The sequence below is a fragment of the Staurois parvus genome, unplaced genomic scaffold, assembly GCF_062004578.1.
Source record: "Staurois parvus isolate SC_StPar_1 unplaced genomic scaffold, SC_StPar_1.0 ptg000422l, whole genome shotgun sequence".
NCBI classification, from domain to species: domain Eukaryota; kingdom Metazoa; phylum Chordata; class Amphibia; order Anura; family Ranidae; genus Staurois; species Staurois parvus.
This window is the reverse complement of record NW_028318218.1, coordinates 8494952-8512557: the sequence shown is the minus strand read 5'-3', so window position 1 is coordinate 8512557 and position 17606 is coordinate 8494952. Positions and strand designations below refer to the sequence as shown.

General features: G+C 40.6%; 1 protein-coding gene and 1 pseudogene across 3 annotated transcripts in view; both read left to right on the top strand.

Moving 5' to 3' along the window:
- ELMOD1 (ELMO domain containing 1) overlaps nucleotides 1-17606 on the top strand; it is a 188221-nt gene that overhangs the window by 91774 nt on the left and 78841 nt on the right. Inside the window, exon 2 of one of the 3 annotated variants that reach the window (XM_089687304.1) lies at nucleotides 13737-13804. The exons of the other annotated variants lie outside the window; for them this stretch is intronic. The gene's annotated coding sequence lies outside the window, so the exon portion shown is untranslated. The remainder of the gene's footprint in view (nucleotides 1-13736; nucleotides 13805-17606) is intronic. 3 annotated transcript variants of the gene reach the window in all.
- LOC149454643 (molybdopterin synthase sulfur carrier subunit pseudogene) lies at nucleotides 8040-8322 on the top strand (annotated as a pseudogene).

Sequence of the window (17606 nt, the reverse complement as noted above, 5' to 3'; positions counted from 1 at the left end):
GGGTGGGCCAGGAGGGCACAATTCAGAGAGTTCAGGGGCCAGGAGTCTGCAATGCAGTGACTACAGGGCTCAGGACTACATAATGCAAGGAGTGCAGAGCTCAGGACTGTGTAATACACAGAGTGCAGAGTTCAGAAATGCGCAACGCACAGAATGAAGAGTTCAGGAGTGCATACCACACAAGTCACTGTACAGCTATATGTTACCCTCTTCATCCAGTAAAATCCCCAGCCCATATCCCCCACAGTACAGATCTCTGCCAACAGCCCCAACCCCTCTTACCCCAATACAGATCACTCCCTAGTTTTAAATCCTTCAATCAAGCCAGCCTTCTCAGTACAGACCACCTTTTAGTACAGATCTCCCCCTCTTACTTACCAGATGCAGCAGCAGTTCACAAACCTCAGAAGTAGTGGCAGTTCAGAGTGAGGGGACGTCTTCCCTTTGGCTCTGCCATGAGACTGGAGCAGATCAGGAGCCTTACTTTGGGGTCGACACTGCAGCTGTTAGGCGAGCAGCAGCAGCGTACCACAATGCATTACAAAAAAAGCAACGTTCGGTGGCTGCAACACAGAGTGTCGGTACCTGTTATGTACCACACCCACCTAAGTATGCCACTGGTTACGATACAGTTCATTGTCACAGGTTCAGACAGCCAAGATCATGTGAACTTACAACGTTTCTTATCAACATTGACTCCATGTGCTGCTTCTCCCTCCCCCAGTCTCAATTCTGCTCTACAGAAACTGCAAATGACTAATACAAGTTCAAATTCAGGTGCTTACACTGATTGTTGTTAAAGAATGTAGAGCTTTGTTAGTTTGTGTCTTTTATATATTACTGAAGTTCAGATTTAAGTACATCAATCGCTACAGGCTGTGGAGAAGAAACAGCCTCTAACACTCCCGAACGTGTCAGCGGTGGATGAAAGTTGCAAAGCTGATTGCTGAAAAGTGAAAAAGCAGACTCATATCAGGCAGGCAGCTTGAGTAAGAGCTCATTGCTTACTTTTACTACATGCAATCAGCCCGATATGTACCCATGATGACAGCGTCACTTTAATCCTGCTTTATAAGTTATTAGGTACACAGCATTCAGGTAATCAGAGACAATTGGGTTATACTGCCACTTGCAGGAGAATTTGGACACTGGCACACAAAAAAGTCATTGGCCAGCTAGGTAAAACGTTTGCCACTTTCCTCGTGCTTTTTTTTTTTTTTTTTCTTTGCTCTTTGATGGTGAACATCTTCCGGTGCTTCAATAGATAATTTTATAAAGGGCATCACTGCTGGTAAGAGTGATTCTTTACTTTAGCAGAAGAAGCCTAAGCTTCAATGTGGCAATCACCTCCTGCATCTGAAGCAAAAAGACTTGCTTTTGTTTCTCCCAGGCTTCTCTCTGAGAAGCCAAGCCTAAGGGAGTACCAAATCTGCAGAATAGTTCTCTTCACCACAACCACTTCTCAACTCTTCTTGCAAACACTTTATCAGAAAGCATCTGCAGAAGATGAATGGAAAATAGATGTCATGTCCAGGGTGTGGGGAGGTGCAGCTTATTGCAGCAGCAGTAAAGAAACATAGTCCAGTTGCAATAAAACTTGAAAGATTTATTGAAGAGAATTCCAAATACAAACACCGCAGGGGGAGAACGCCACCTGGGGAGAACACTCACAGTTCAGTTCTAGGCATAGATACAATGGGGAGAGATGTACTGATAGCTTCTGTTCAGAGGGTGAAGTGTGGCCTGGCAGATCTGGTCTCAAAAAGGGGGGTTCCTTATTAGTATTGCAGTCCCTAGCCTGTCCCTCCTTGTCAGGAACCCTTCCCAGTCACTAATCACTTTTCTTGACAGATGGGATCTCTCTCCCTACTCTACCCATTCGCACCAAAACCAGGGGACAGGGACTTATAAAGACCCTGCTGACCCAAGATGGCCACCAGTGGTCTCATGGTTACAGTGTAGCACGCTGCTCCATGACCCAGGGAACCACAGAGAAACCAGGTTTCCGTTGACTTCCTCTCCAACTGTGGTAGCACTCGTTCCCTGCAATGGAGCCAACAGACTGCACCTGCCTACAAGGGGCTGCAAGCTCTCTGCATCTGCCCTGCTTCCTGTTGTCCAACCTCCTCTTTTCTCTGCAGACCTCCATTTTGCACTTGCAGACCTTTTCAATCAAGAGATTATTGCAATTGTATCATTAAAGGAAACATTTCAGGGTTTCTACTTTAGCCAAAAACAAAAGGGGGGCATTCACCTCATTCTGTGCTTCAAGGCTTCAAATGTCTTCCTTTGAATTAAAAAAATCTACTTGGAATCCATTAGGTTTGTCATGGCCTTCCTCCATCAGCTAGACCTCTAGTCTTGGTGGATTTTGGGGGGTTAAAATAAAAAAAATTGGAATTAGCAGCACAAGGAGCCACACAAGTTCTGATAAGAAGCTTGCTGTGTAGGAGGAGAAAATAGAGTGATAGAGTGCTGTGCTAATCACAGTGCCTCTTTTTTTTCCATGCTCAATAACAGGCTAGGGTGAATCCAGGACATCCTGAGCCCAGAGAAAGTGAGTTGAAGTGAGTTGGCCATCAGACTGAGAGCATCTAGTGGCAGAAAAAAAGGTACTGCAAGAAATCTCTGGTTTGAAGCTTAAAGCGGAGCTCCACCCAAAAGGGGAAGTTCCACTTTAATGTTTTGTCCCCCGTGGCACCTTTGGGGAGCGGGTACCCGAATTTGACAGGTACCCGCTCCCACTTCCACTACAATCGCCTTGGCGATCGGAAGCGGACATTGTCCTCCCCCCCTCCCTCCCCGTAGTCTTCTGGGACATGTGACAGGTCCCAGAAGACTACGGGGCCATTCACAAAGCACAGCATTTCTCGTACATGCGCAGTGGGCACCTGGCTGTGAAGCCGCAAGCTGTCACAGCCAGGTGCCCACACTGAAGATGCCGGCGCCAAGGAGAGAAGACAGCCGGTGAAACCAGCCGTGGTGAGGACACTGCTGGACCGAGGGACAGGTAAATGTCTGTATTTTAAAAGTCAGCAGCTACAGTTTTTGTAGCTGCTGACTTTTTTTTTTTATTTTCAGGTGAAACTCTGCTTTAAAGTGTTACTAAACCCACAACAGTAAAATCAGTCTGTATATGCAGTAAAGCATGTTTGTTATACTCACTAAGGGGTTAATCCTCTGCATTGTGTAAAAAGGCTGTTTGATCCTATCTTCTGTGATCCTCCCCTTCTACTGTCCCCAATCCATCTGCTGATAGTACAGAGCCTCAGGAGGCTCACTCTGCACATGCTCAGTTTGGTGTGTATTGCTAGAGAGGTTTTTTTTTTTTTTCTTGGGAGAGTACATGTGATCAGCACAGGGCCAATCAGCTCTGCCCAGACAGAGGGTCAGGGGTCCTGCATCCTCCTACAGCAGAATGAAAACTCCTACAAGCTTTAACATGTGCTCTGCTGGACACTGATGGAAGTCACAAGACTGCTCTAACTGCTGATGAGAATAGGTATTTAGCAGTTTATATTTACTAAAATAATTGCACTTCCATGTTGTGTGTACTATGGGAGAAGGGATATAGGGAATGCAGGGGGCAGGGTTTAGTAACACTTTAATATTGCAAAATATTAAAGCTAGATTGCTAGATTTACATTTGTGCGATGCACCAGCACACGTGCATTGCAGCATGTTTTTTTCCATGCATTGTGGTAGTGGTATTCATTTGAACTGGCTGCTTACTGCAACTAAATCACACCGAAGAAGGGCATAACTCTTTTTTTCTAAAGAGCACCATTCCACAACACATAGTAATAAGTTCCCATGTGTTGTGGTGCAATGCATAGCACATGCAATGGATAGGTGCTTTGGGGTTCCCTTAAAAAATAAAGTAATTGCAGAACACATTACAATGTAACATGGACTCTCGCGTGATGCAGGAAAATGTGCATTCCCGCATCTCAGATCTGAACGGAACCTGATTGGGCGATTCTTGTTTATTGTGTTATTCTCAGCTTTAAGTGACTTTGTAGAAATGTAAACTATAGAAGAGCATGCTTGTAAAAATATTCATGCATTCAATATACATTATTCTTTCCGTTTTAAAATAGGCTCACATTTTATTTAAGCTGACTTAACATAACACAAGTATTTGGTTATGTCCCCAGCTAAAGTGCCAGTGATGGATGCACAGACAAATGTATTTTTTTTTTATAATTTAAATATTTATTGATTTTCATTTTAAATACTTTTCAACATCATGATATACAAACTTATATATATATCTATACACCATAGTATCCAACATTTCTACTTTATTTACTTTATTCCAAATTTCCCCCCCCCTCCTCCACCCTCACCCAAATCCCATCTTCCTGCTTTTCCTATTCTCTACATCATTTTATCTCAGCAAGTGCAGTTTTCCTATTATTTTCTTTAATCTTTCCTATATTTCATGTATAACTTAGCTTTTTCCCAATTCTCCCATTTCCTATTATAAATCTCCATCCTATCTTCCTGGACATGGCACAACCTTTCCATCTTTTTAATCTGCTCAACCCCTTCTATCCAGTCTTCTACCCTCGGAACTTCTATTTGCTTCCAAAACCTGGGTATCAGAGCTTTTGCAGCGTTAATGTAGCACCATATCCCTGATTTTTTATATTTATTGACTGATATGTCCATGTTATGCAAAATACACACTTCTGGGTCTAATCCAATATCTATTTCTGTTATTTTTCTTATCAATTGGGTTATTGTTTTCCAGAATACCTGAATTTTTGGGCAGCCCCACCATATGTGATATGTTGTACCTATTTCACCACATCCCCTCCAACACCACGGTGAACTCTCTTTACACATCTTATTTTCAACAGTTGGTGTAATGTGCCATCTTCACAGACAAATGTATTGATCAAGATAAACCCTGATCCAATAAGCAAAAGATTCTTGAGGATGATAATGAATTTATTATTGAATGTGAAGCTGATGTTAATATGCATGCAGCACAGTCGTCTTAGCATCGTGTCTGTCGGTGTGATGAATCTGATGAGGAGGACGTGAACTGTATGTTGCCATGGAGAAGCTCTTGCAGATTCCAGAGGTGAGAGCTGGAGAACACTCCATCTAAGAGGCAGACTGAGAGAGAATAAAATAGAGAAACTTATCCAAACCACCAGAGGCGTTTCAGTACAAGATGCAGGAGAAACACATTTGCAGCTGTTTTATATTACTGCTGTTATTTTTTAACAATATTTATCAGTAGAGGATGGTAAACAAGGAGTCTTGCCTTAATTTTGTGACGGTAATTTGGAATCTTAGTAATATGTGTCATCTTCCTAGGATAGGGGTCCTCAAGTATTCTGAAGAAAGGGCTCACTGTCCTTCAGACATTAGGCAAGCTGGACTGTGGCCAGTGAGATTAGAAAATGCCCAGGTGTTAGTGGTCAGTGGGAGTAAAAAAAAATGCCCCAGGGTTGGTGAGCAATGGGAGTAAAAAAATGGCCTAGTGCTTGTGGTTAGTAGGATGAGGAATAGTGCCCCATCATTGGGGGTCAGTGGGAAGAATAGTGCCCTATCATTGGTGTTGGTGGGAAGTAAAGTGTCCCATCCTTGGTGTCAGTGGGTGAAATAGTGCCCCATCATTGATGACAACACGAGGAATAGTGTCCTATAATTGGGGTCAGTCAAAGAGATAGAATAGTGCCCTTCATTAGCAACCATGGGAGGAAGAGTGCCCCATCATCGGTATCAGTGGGAGGAATATTGTCCTATCATTGGGGATCAATGGGAAAAATAGTGTCCTATCATTAGTGTTGGTGGGAAGTATAATGTCCCAACATTGGTGTCAGTGGGTGAAATAGTGCCCCATCACTGATGTCAGTGAGGGGAATAGTCTCCTATAATTGGGTTCAGTGGAATGGATAGTGCCTCATTGTTGATGTCAGTGGGTAAAATAGTGTCCCATCGTTGGTGTCTGGTTGGAATAGTGTCCCATCATTGGGGTCATTGGAAAGGCTAGTGCCCTATAGTTGGTGTCAGTGGGTGAAATAGTGTCCCATGATTAATGTCAGTGGAAGGAACTGTGCCCCATTGTTGGTGTCAGTGGGTTAAATAGTGTCCCATCATTCATGTCAGTGGAAGAAATAGTGCCTCATCATTGGTGTAAGTGAAAAGAATAGCACCCCATCATTGGTATCAGTGGAAGGAATAGTGCTCCATTGTTGGTGGCAGTGGAAGAAATAGTGCCCCATCATTGGTAGCAGTGGAAGAAATAGTGCCCCATCATTGGTGTCAGTGGGATAAATAGTGGTCTCAGTGGGAGGAATAGTGCCCCATTGTTGGGGTTAGTGGAAGGAGTAGTGCCCCGTTGTTTATCTCAGTGGGTGATATAGTGCCCCATCTTTGGTGTCAGTGGGAGGATCAGTGCCCCATCATATATGTGTGATGCCTATAGAAACAGGCTAATGATCTGTAGTAAATAAATAACCGCCTTGTTTTCATCCAGCTGTGGGGTGGGGAATTCCTCCACCTTGAAAAACTATAAAGTTTAGTTTTTTGTTGCCCGGGATGGTGTTGCGATGGGAAATATTTTGATGACAGTTTAGATTCCACTTTTTGCTCATTTTTTGAGTGCTTCCTGGTGGGATAGCTCATGCAGCTCTGGACTTGTGTCCGAACATGACTGAGCTTATCCCTACTCCTCACCTACTGCCCCATAGACTCTTCAGAAAGTGAGATGAAATTCCCTCTTGTCACTGTGCCTTCAATGAAAGATTTATCTTTACCTCTTGTTCTAATGACAACTCCAAGAGTCCATTTATATCTGTACAGTGCTTTAAATGCATGATGAGAATGGAATGGGCTGCCTAACACACCAAAATGCACAGCAGAAGGTGCATGAACCACTTTTAGCAACATAGCATACCCCGGAGCATGTAGTGTATTACTGTGCATTGCAGTGCACTACACTACAGAACACTAAAACGTTAAAACTATAACACCCACACTGCGCCCAAGAAGCCTACAAAAAATGTTTCTAAATTATACCATGTGAAAAAAGCTCAACCTATCATATAAAATGTGAAAATATGCATCCAAGAAATAGTGCTGCTGCCCGTTTAAAAATAAATATACCAATTCCAAATAGTGTCTGAAAAAATTAAATATATAGACTCAAAAGTAGTGCTACACACTAGAAATGTATAATCTCATATATGTACTCAATATGTAAAAATACCAGTGACCAAAAGTGAAATTAAAACAAATACCTCAACAGAAATTTAAATGAATCCCAAATAATATAAATATAGGATTAACCAGGTGTCAGGGGATCAAGGTCAACACATCCCAAAGCAGATACCACGATTGAAATGAACATAAAATTGCCAAAAATAATATTTCACAAAACAGTTTAATAAAAAATAAAGTTATTATGTAACAACACAATAAAAGCAACACCATCTACATAGTATTATTTAAAATCATCACATTGCATTAGTGTTGCTTGGACATTATTGCAGTAGCTTCCACTCAACATGTTTCACCAAAATATGGCTTCTTCAGGAGTCTTATGAATACTGCATAAGATGTCATAGGATGCTCTGAGGAACTGTATAACTTGAACAACTTGGAAAGCTAATATATCAATGCATCAACTTGAAGGGACTAAACCAAGGTGGTATCTATGGCCATAGGAGGGAGAAGTCCCCTATGTTTGTTCCTTCAAGCAGCAGCAACAGTAAAAAGTTTCCCTACTCCTGGGATAATAACACAGTTAATCCACACGATGAAAGTAAGCTCCCCTTTATTTATATGGATGTTTCTTAACCACCCCTAGTAGAACAATGGAGAGAATCAATAAACCATTACTTGGTAATAACACAAGTCCAAGAATACACAAAATAATCCATCCACATGTCCATGTCAATGTGGCGAAAGCCATGGTCCCATGGGTGAAGATGGCTTCACATGCCCATGGGTAAACTCCTCATGCTTGTCAGTGTGCATCCTGATCTGCTGTCACATAGTGTGTGCAGTGCGCTGGCTTCATGCGATTCTTGTCCTCTGTTTTCATTACTTTTCAGCTGGTGGTATTGTACTTCGCAAAAAGTGCTGAACTAGCTGGTGTTCACGCTGAAAACATAACTGTCCCCCAAGAAACAACATCCAAGCAACTGTGGAAAAAAATCACTTAACTGCACTCAAGACTTTGCATTATTCAGGACTATGTGGTTGTTGCTATCTGTCAGGAATATATTGTCATTGGTGATGATCATAAGATTGCTCCCTGGATATGAAGTTTCTGTCATTCATCCTGTCAATGGTGGCTAGAACTCCAAGAGGTAGTACTACTTGAAGCAGGAAGATTGATGGAGTGTGGGGAGCGAACCATGGTAACAAAGCATTTTGTGCTGATCTTCTTTGATGTAAGGCATTGATTTCCGGGGAATGAGATACGCCACACATTGGGAGTAGATATCATGAGCACTGCACAATGGCAGACAACTTACGGATATTTTGGGACACTTATGGCGGAATCTTTAATACACATTTATGTGGTGGACATATATTATTTGGGATTCATTTAAATTTCTTTTGAGTTGTTTTAATTTAACTTTTGGTCACTGGAATTTTTACATATTGAGTGTATTTATGAGATTATGCATTTCTAGAGTGTAGCGCCACTTTGAGTTTATATATTTATTTTTTTCAGACACTGTTTGGAATTGGTTATCGGTCATTTCTGTTCTCTTTCTACACGTAATCTCCTTATGCATAGCATATAGTGTACATATAAAAAGTATTAAAAGACTTTTTTCATCTGCATTTAACAACCATTTGTGCTCTGATCTAAGAATTGGGCACACATACCTTATCTGTTGTTTGAAATGTTTGGCCTCACCTGTATCAGGAGCTATTTCATGCCCGTGTGTAGACACCTTTGTAGCATGTTATATAAGAGTAGATAGTGGATATTGGCTAGCATCATTTCATTCTGTGGCTGATACAGCCTAACAGCATACACTGCACTTGGATTACATGACGCCATCTGTGAGGAGAACAGCAATTTCTGCAGGCGGAAAATACAATAATGTCACAAGTGTTGTAAATCAGGTATGGCAGCAAATGGAAGTTTCCGTCTACTCAAATAAATGTGTGTGCTGCTTTTTTCATATCTTTAGAAAAGATGAAGGGCTTTCCGATTCCAAAATGGCTGCTAATGCAATGTATATATTTGGCTTCGCCAAGACCAAAAAATAATTTACACCAAGGGCAGTCAACCAAAAATGGATAATTCATTTGATTGCATGTTAGATTGAACTACCAACTAGCATCTTACATACCTTCAAAATGAGATGACAAAAAGGAACACCTAAGGGCTAATGTATATGAAAGTTAAAGATGTGCTTGCTATGAGTTCATATTGACCTGTACAGAGGATTAAAAGTAAAGTACTAATTCAAATATTAAATATTTAATCAATTCCAAAGCCTACAAAGCTCGTCATTCTTACCATCATTTAAATATGATGCAGAATTCTAAAAGTAACATGCAAACCTATAACAACCAATAAGTGTTTTCACTGATCTGAAATCTCTACAGGGAAAAGAGGTAGCATTTGCTGTACACCAGAGGTCTCCAAACTTTCTAAACAATGGGCCAGTTTACTGTCCTTCTGACTTCAGGGGGGCCGGACTGTGGCCATTGGGAGTAGAAAAGGTCCCAACATTAGTGGGAATAAGCTATGCCCCTTCTTTGGTATCAATGGGAGGAATTGTGCCCCATTGTTGGTGTCATTGGGAGGAATTGTGCCCCTTCATTGGTGTTATTGGGAGGAATTGTGCCCCTTCTTTGGTGTCAGTTGAGGGAATTATGCCCCATTGGTGGTATCAGTGGATGAAATAGTGCCCCAAGGACCGAAGGCTTGGGAGACTCTTCCCTTGTCCCTGTTAGGATAGGTTAACTTGTTAAAAATGAAAGTGACTCCTAAATTTCTGTACTTATTTAGACACTCCTCGCAATGGATACCCAAGTCCTTTTTTGTGAAACTTAACCAACCTTTGAGTCCCCCAGGAAGGCTATAGCACTAAATTGGAAGAAACAGCCCCCCCCTACTAGAAAAGCCTGGTAAATAATAACTTACCTCTCTATAAGGATAATTACATAAACAGAAGCTGCCCTAAGAAATAAGATAGGGTTTGGAATAAACGGCTGGTGGAGCCTTCAACCGCATCTGCTATGTCACCAACTGGCTCTGGTTGAATACTTGGCTGGCCTAGTGGACCTTCTAATTTATAGCAGCATTCCGTATTTGTTTGTAAATCTTGTTTACATGACTGTTTATGTATTTTATGCACCTTTCTGTTTTCTGGTGTTTCCCTTGCTATTTATCAACCTTGTGGTTTTTCTGGTGTACCATTACCCCTGCCAGGGTTATCACCTTACAGTTTTGTGTGTTTTATGTTCTTTTGTTGTATGTGACAAATATTAATACACAGATTAAAAAAATAAAAATTGACAATTGGTACACAAGTCAACATCAGATGAACTCTTTCATTACCTGTTCTTCTGATTGCCAGTGCTTCATGGGAGCTGAATTCCTTTCTCACTACAGACGCGTTTTTTTTTTTATTTCCAATAATCATTTAACCTTCTGTATAATTTTCTGTACCAAAAGAAGATTTTCAAAAAACTGACAGCATCCCAAAATTATGAATTGATCTCCTGCAGCATACTATTATGCAGAACACAGGGAACTACAGACTGAGATTACCTTATGGGTGACTGAAATCACAAAATTGTCCCAATATATATTATTTTCTGTCTTTGTAGACTTTACATTACTAATTTATGTAACAGAAGATTGTGGCCCTAATTTTTCCAAAGGGCTATAGAAGGTGGTGACTCCTCCATGCTACTATAAAGACGGATTAAAATCATTGGGGAGGCGAGGAGATTGGTGAATGTTACATACAGTATAAACCCTTCCAATACTGAAATTTCTAATATGTATGCTTGCTTTCAGTTTGAACAGTAAGCAATGTCTTTTATTTGTATTGTATCTTTTATAATTCCAGAAGAATTCTCAGACCCAGGCATATCCTGTGGCTACTAGGAAGCCAAATGATAGTGCCTTTCTTACCTTTTTGATTCTCCATAAAATAAACAAATTATTGGCAAGTCCAAGACTGACAAGAGTATAAGACCCTTATTAAGGCTATACGGAAGAGGATAGACTGGCACACCACTGTAGGAAAACCTCTGCACTAAAGTCTACAAAACACACAAGAAGGCAGTGGGTGACTGAACTTACCAATGCTTATCCAAAACTTAAATATCAACTTTGATTTGATTTGAATTCAGGCTTTAAAGTGGTTGTAAACCTCTGACATGAAATTTGAAAAAAAGCATATCCCTCTGTAGCAGGGGTGTCAAATTAAATTTTGTTGTGGGCCGCATCAGCAGTATGGTTGCCGTTTGTATCTGTAAGACTAGATGCACAGAGCAGGGGCTCTCCACAGCAGCACAAAGAAGCGCAGGATCTGGTGGAGGAGTTCTGTTTTTTTCTCTCTACTGTTGACTGTTGAGACAAGGTGGGGGCAGCCTGTCGGTCCGGTTTCGGCAGTGGGGCCTTGTGTTTGACTATTGCGTGTACTTGTTTCAATCCAGAGCACTAAGTGTCATTGCTGACTGCTGCCTTGATCCTCTGCTATCTGCATGAGTCACTTCTGACAAGATTTCCTGACACCAATAGAAAAATGGTGACAGGGGAAGGACCTCTAGCTGACTGATAGCCTCAGCTCTGTTTCTCTGAGCTCTGTGGAGGGGGGGGGTGCCCCCCTTTCTTCCAATCAGCTCTCAGAGCTCTCCTCACTGATGTAACTCCAATTCTCCACTCCCCGCTTTTCAGAGTGGAGGGATCCTGTGTAAATTCTGCACTTTTAATAAATGTAGGGAAAAGGTGGCTGTAGATAGACAAGTACAACATATGTAGGAGGATTTGTTTCACCAGAGGCCAGTCACTTCACCGGGTATATGTAAGGGTTTACAACAACTTTAATTATTGGGTTTTCGTTTCAGAGAAATGACTGGAGAAAACCTGATGTTTCCATTTTGCCTTGAATTTGCTTTGATGAGTATTGCATTGATGGACAGTATAGACCTTTGGTGTTTAATCTGAGACTACTACACTCTACTACTAATCTAAGACTATTACACTAAGGGTCGGTTCACACTATAGAAACGCAGCCCAGATGAGTTCCGAATTCGTTTCTGCACGTGCGTTTTTGGCGTGTTTTAGTGATATGTTTTTGATGCGTTCCGGTGCATTTTTGATGCATTCCAGTTAATTTTTTCCCCTCTCTTTTTCTTAAATTTAAATAGGGGCATGTGCATTCCAATGTGTTTTTGGTGCATTCCAGTGTGTTTTCTATGCATTTTACCACGTTCCACTACAGTTCTGTGCAAGAAAAATGCAGCCTGTTCTACTTTTCCTTTCTGCATTCAGAATGCACTGGAACTGCAAGCACTGATGTGAACTATGACATTGACAACTATATAACCTACTTTCTGTGCGATTTGGATGCAGAAAAAAAGCAACTGAAACACATGTAGTATGAACTGGCCCTAATTGTTGGTCTAATGCCCAATGTGACATGCTGGGCCACCAGTTGAGAGGCTACAGATTGCTCATGATGGAATTTATAGCCTGCCTAAAAGAAAATTCCCATTGATACTCAAAGTGAACAACCATTTCGTTCCCCAGCTTCCAACTAGTGCAGTGCTGGCTGGAATCTGATTGATTGGCTGGGTAATTGGAATGGGTGACACCGATATGATACTTGCTATAGTATCTTTCCTAGATATGGAGTCATTGTGTTTACTATAGCCAGTTCTGGATGTGTGCAAAAACTAAGACTGGGACTTGGGTAGCTAAGCTATATTTTATATAATGTATATATGTTAGCCTGCATAGATGTAAAAATTTCTAACATTTAATTTCATGGAGGTTACACTTTATTTACACATATGAAGTGCATGAAAAAGAGTTTTGTAATTATAATTGCAACAAAGAAAAATAGATTGATAGTGACATCTCATTGAAATCTAGACCTTTTAAAATGAACCTGAACACAGTAAGTGAAGAGTTTCTATTTGATAGAAAACATCTAGAAATGTTAGTTGTGGCTAAGCAGTACTCTTAGAAGTGTGCCTTTTGTCTTGAATCCTTCTTGGAAAAATAAGAGTGCACTTCTGGTATTTAAGTGTGCCTAGGCACTACTGTTCATACAACCGCATAGCTGTATATCTGCAGTGTCAGAGGCACTACAAGCTTTTGGCTCATAGTCATCTCTATCTCTACAGCATAGAAACAAACTGCTAAAACAAGGCATAGCAAGCCAGTAATGGGTGAAAGATCAGCTACAGGGAGACTACAAGCAATACCAGTGATTAGTTTTGTTCTTTTTGGGGTACAACTTCCATAGTTTGGGTCCTCTTTAGGCAATAATGCAAAAAAAAGCAAAAACTAGGTCATTCCTAGTAGATGTATTTAGAGAGTTGTAATTGGGTTTGGTTTTTATTCAAAAGTAGGAATTATGATACAGAAAACAGGCTCAGGTTCATTTACATGGACGTTAGCTTTTTCTGCTAGGTAATGGTTTCATGGTAGTTGTATAACTGGTATTACATTAGTTTGTTAACAAATACCATAAATGAAAAAAAATAACTATTTCTTTCCATAGAGTGCTGGCTCCGTGCATATTTGATGCAAACAACTATAGACCAAGGGAAACAGTTCAATAACTTACAGGTAACTGTAGGTAGTAAGACCCTGTCCTTGTCCTCCTTCTACATTTGTATCCTCTTTACAACTAGTTAACATGCTGTAATACTTTCTACTAATCTCTAGAAAAATAGCATATTTCGTAATTATGGTAAATGATCAGTGTTTAGAATTAGAAGATGTACTTCTGCATCTAATTCTCCCCACGTAGGAACGTGCATGACTCCCCATCATACACTTACCAGGATGGTAATGGTGACACAAAATATAGACTAGAAAGGAGATTTATTACTTGAAAGGTTGACTTTATATCTAAGGATATATTCTCAGAATGTTTTGTATAAAAGGTCTGACATCCCCTTATGCATGTCATTTCCCACTAGAATCTCAAACTTCATTTTAGAGGAATGGCATTTCAGAGGAATGAAGAAACTTTATTTTTTTGGGAAGATAAAACTTATAAAAGTCCAGTAAAGAGACACTGTCAAAATTTTGTTTGGGCGTATGTGTTTGCTAAGTGTAAATGCATTTTTTTTTAACCCCCCCCCCCAAATCAAAATTTTTCAAGCAGAGCTTTACCCAAAAAGGGAAGTTCTGCTTGTTTGCCTCCTCCTTCTATCCACTGCCACATTGGGCACTTTTTGGGGGGGAGCAGGTACCTGGTTTTTACAGGTACACGCTCCAACTTCCGGTCAGATGCGCTGTGGCGATGTGAGCCGGAAGTTCGACCTCCCTACTTCCCCTGCAGCCTTCTGGGACACTTCACAGGTTCCTAAAGACTGGGGAACCATTCACAAAGTGCAGCATGCACAGTAGGAGGCCAGCTGTGAAGCTGAAAGGCTTCACTTCTGGTTTCCCTTACTGAAGATGCCGGCACCTTCACCCGAAGTCAAATGAATAACTGGCTCTGGTGAGGACATTGCTGGATCCCTGGACAGGTAAGTGTCATTATATTAAAAGTCAGCAGCTACAATATTTGTAGTTGCTGACTGTTAATTTGTTGGGGGAACCTGGAGCTCCGCTTTAAAAAAGCTTAAGATTTTGTGTTGGGCCGCATTCATAACCATCTTAGGCCTCACACAGCCAAGGGGTCACAGGTTGGACACCCCTGCTCTAGTCCAATTCCTCTAAAATATATCTATCAGACTACCATCTCACCCTGTTGTTAATATTTCAACTGATCTCCCAAACCACCTACCAAACTAAAGGACTGCCCAAATATATAAACAAACCCCCCACCCCCACACAGCATGTTTCGCCAAATATATTATGGCTTTGTCAGGAGTGTCTAAAGTAAAAGTGCTCAGTGCCCCCAAAAAACTATACAGCTGTGTTCAAAATAATAGCAGTCAGACATCACTAACCTGATCAATCACTGTTTTTGGTAGAAATGATATTTCTACATGGCAAATAATTTACTAGCAGGTGTAGTAGAGTAATAGAAATTTAACAGACCCAACAGTCATGACATGCATGCTGCTGGTTCTTTGTAATTGAATCACTAATTGAAAGGGGCATGTTCAAAATAATAGCAGTGTGGAGTTCTATTGGTGAGGTCATTCATTCTTTGGGCGACAGGTGGCAATTATTGCCCTTATTTAAGGAAGGAACGCAGCAAATGTTGTACATGCTGGTTACAGTGCATTTCTCTCTGAAATTCTGAGGAAAAATCGGTTGTTCCAGACATTGTTCAGAAGAACAGCGTACCTTGATTAAAAAGTTGATTGGAGAGGGGGAAAACATATAAAGAAGTGCAGAAAATGATAGGCTTCTTTAGCTAAAATGATCGCAAATGCTTTAAAATGGCAACCAAAACATGAAAGACGTGGAAGAAAGCGAAAAACTACCATTCAAATGGAGAGAATAGCCAAAATGGCAAGGACTCAGCCAACAATCAGCTCCAGGAAGATGAAAGAAGGTGTAAAGTTTCCTGTGAGTACTGTTACAATTAGAAGACGCCTATGTGAAGCCAAGCTATCTGCAAGAAGCCCCCGCAAAGTCCCACTGTTGAAAAAAAGACATGTGCTAAAGAGGTTACAATTTGCCAAAGAGCACATTGACTGGCCTAAAGAGAAATGGCGCAACATTTTGTGGACTGATGAAAGTAAGATTGTTCTTTTTGGGTCTAGTGGGCGGAGACAGTTTGTCAGACGACCCCCAAACACTGAATTCAAGCCACAGTACACTGTGAAGACAGTGAAGCATGGTTGCGCAAGCATCATGATATGGGGATGTTTCTCATACTACGGTGTTGGGCCTATTTATCGCATACCAGGGATCATGGATCAGTTTGAATACATCAGAATACTTGAAGAGGTCATGCTGCCTTATTCTGAAGAGGAAATGCCCTTGAAATGGGTGTTCCAACAAGACAACGACCCCAAACACACCAGTAAACGTGCAACATCTTGGTTCCAAACCAACAAGATGGACGTTATGGAGTGGCCAGCCCAATCCCCGGATCTTAATCCAATAGAAAACTTGTGGGGTGACATCAAAACTGCAGTTTCTGAGGCAAAACCAAGAAATAGAGAAGAACTGTGGAATGTAGTCTAATCATCCTGGTCTGGAATACCTGTTCACAGGTGCCAGAAGTTGGTTGACTCCATGCAACACAGATGTACAGCAGTTCTCAGAAACAGTGCTTATACAACTAAATATTAATTAAGTGATTCAAAGGAAAGCAAAATCTTCAAATATTTTTCAGTTTATATAGTGAATGTTTGAGTTTGTAAAGAATACGACTGCTATTTTTTTGAACAATCTAATATTCACTTTTCTTAGAGGAACAACATAAATTTGATCTATTTTTCTTCATGTTTTGTTTTGGAATAGAATGTGTAGTGTTCCCAATGCATTTGTGTGTATGGAAATAAAAGCTATTAGAAGGATTGTGAGCTTTATTCACTTTTTTCAACACACTGCTATTATTTTGAACACAACTGTATAAACCAATTCAAACAAATATGCATAGTCTGCCATGTCTATGTGGCCTAGCTGTCTTTATAGGCTCTGTTTTGGTGCCTAACAATGACATCAGCATGTGCATTATATGTGTCATTACACGTGTCATGATATCATCATGCATGTAGTGACATCATCCAGCACCCTCTAGTGCTCATAATACATACTTTTAACAGTTATTGGAATCTTATCTTTTATTTAGATTGTATTTCCATCCTAATTTTGATTTTATTCTTGGCCATAGGAGACTATTTCTTCCATTTCTCCAGACTGAACCATTTTTCAAGTGACCATTATGATGTACTCACCTTCAAATCAATTTTTCATTTCATTTTCATTTTGTTAGGGCTAAATCTTCCTTCATACTTGCCATAATTTTATATAAATGTAAGGAAAGTGATACCTTCTTTCAGACCTTGTGAGCTCATTGCATGTAACGTAAAAATTCCATCTTGCCTCCGTACGTAATAGCTAGATGTCCAGATCTCCCTCTCTAGTGCCCAGACTAACGGTCTGTAAGCCTAAAAAAAAAATTTAGGCCATCCATCTTGCCACTGTGTCTCTCTACATATTCCGTGGGATAGGTTTATTCCTTTTTAGGGTTATATCACCAATATGTTCTAGGACCCTTCGCCTAAGTTGTCTCACCGGGTTTCCCATGTACAGAAGTATATATGGGCATTCAGCCACGTATATATAACTCCTATTGAGCTTAAATTCAAGAACTCATTTATTTCAGTTTTTTCACCCCAAAAATGGTATGAACATGGTCACTGACTGCTAAGTTACAAACTATTTTAGTAAAAGAAAAGAGGGAATGGGATAGAGACCATAGACAAAAACCTGCCTTCACATACATGGGGAT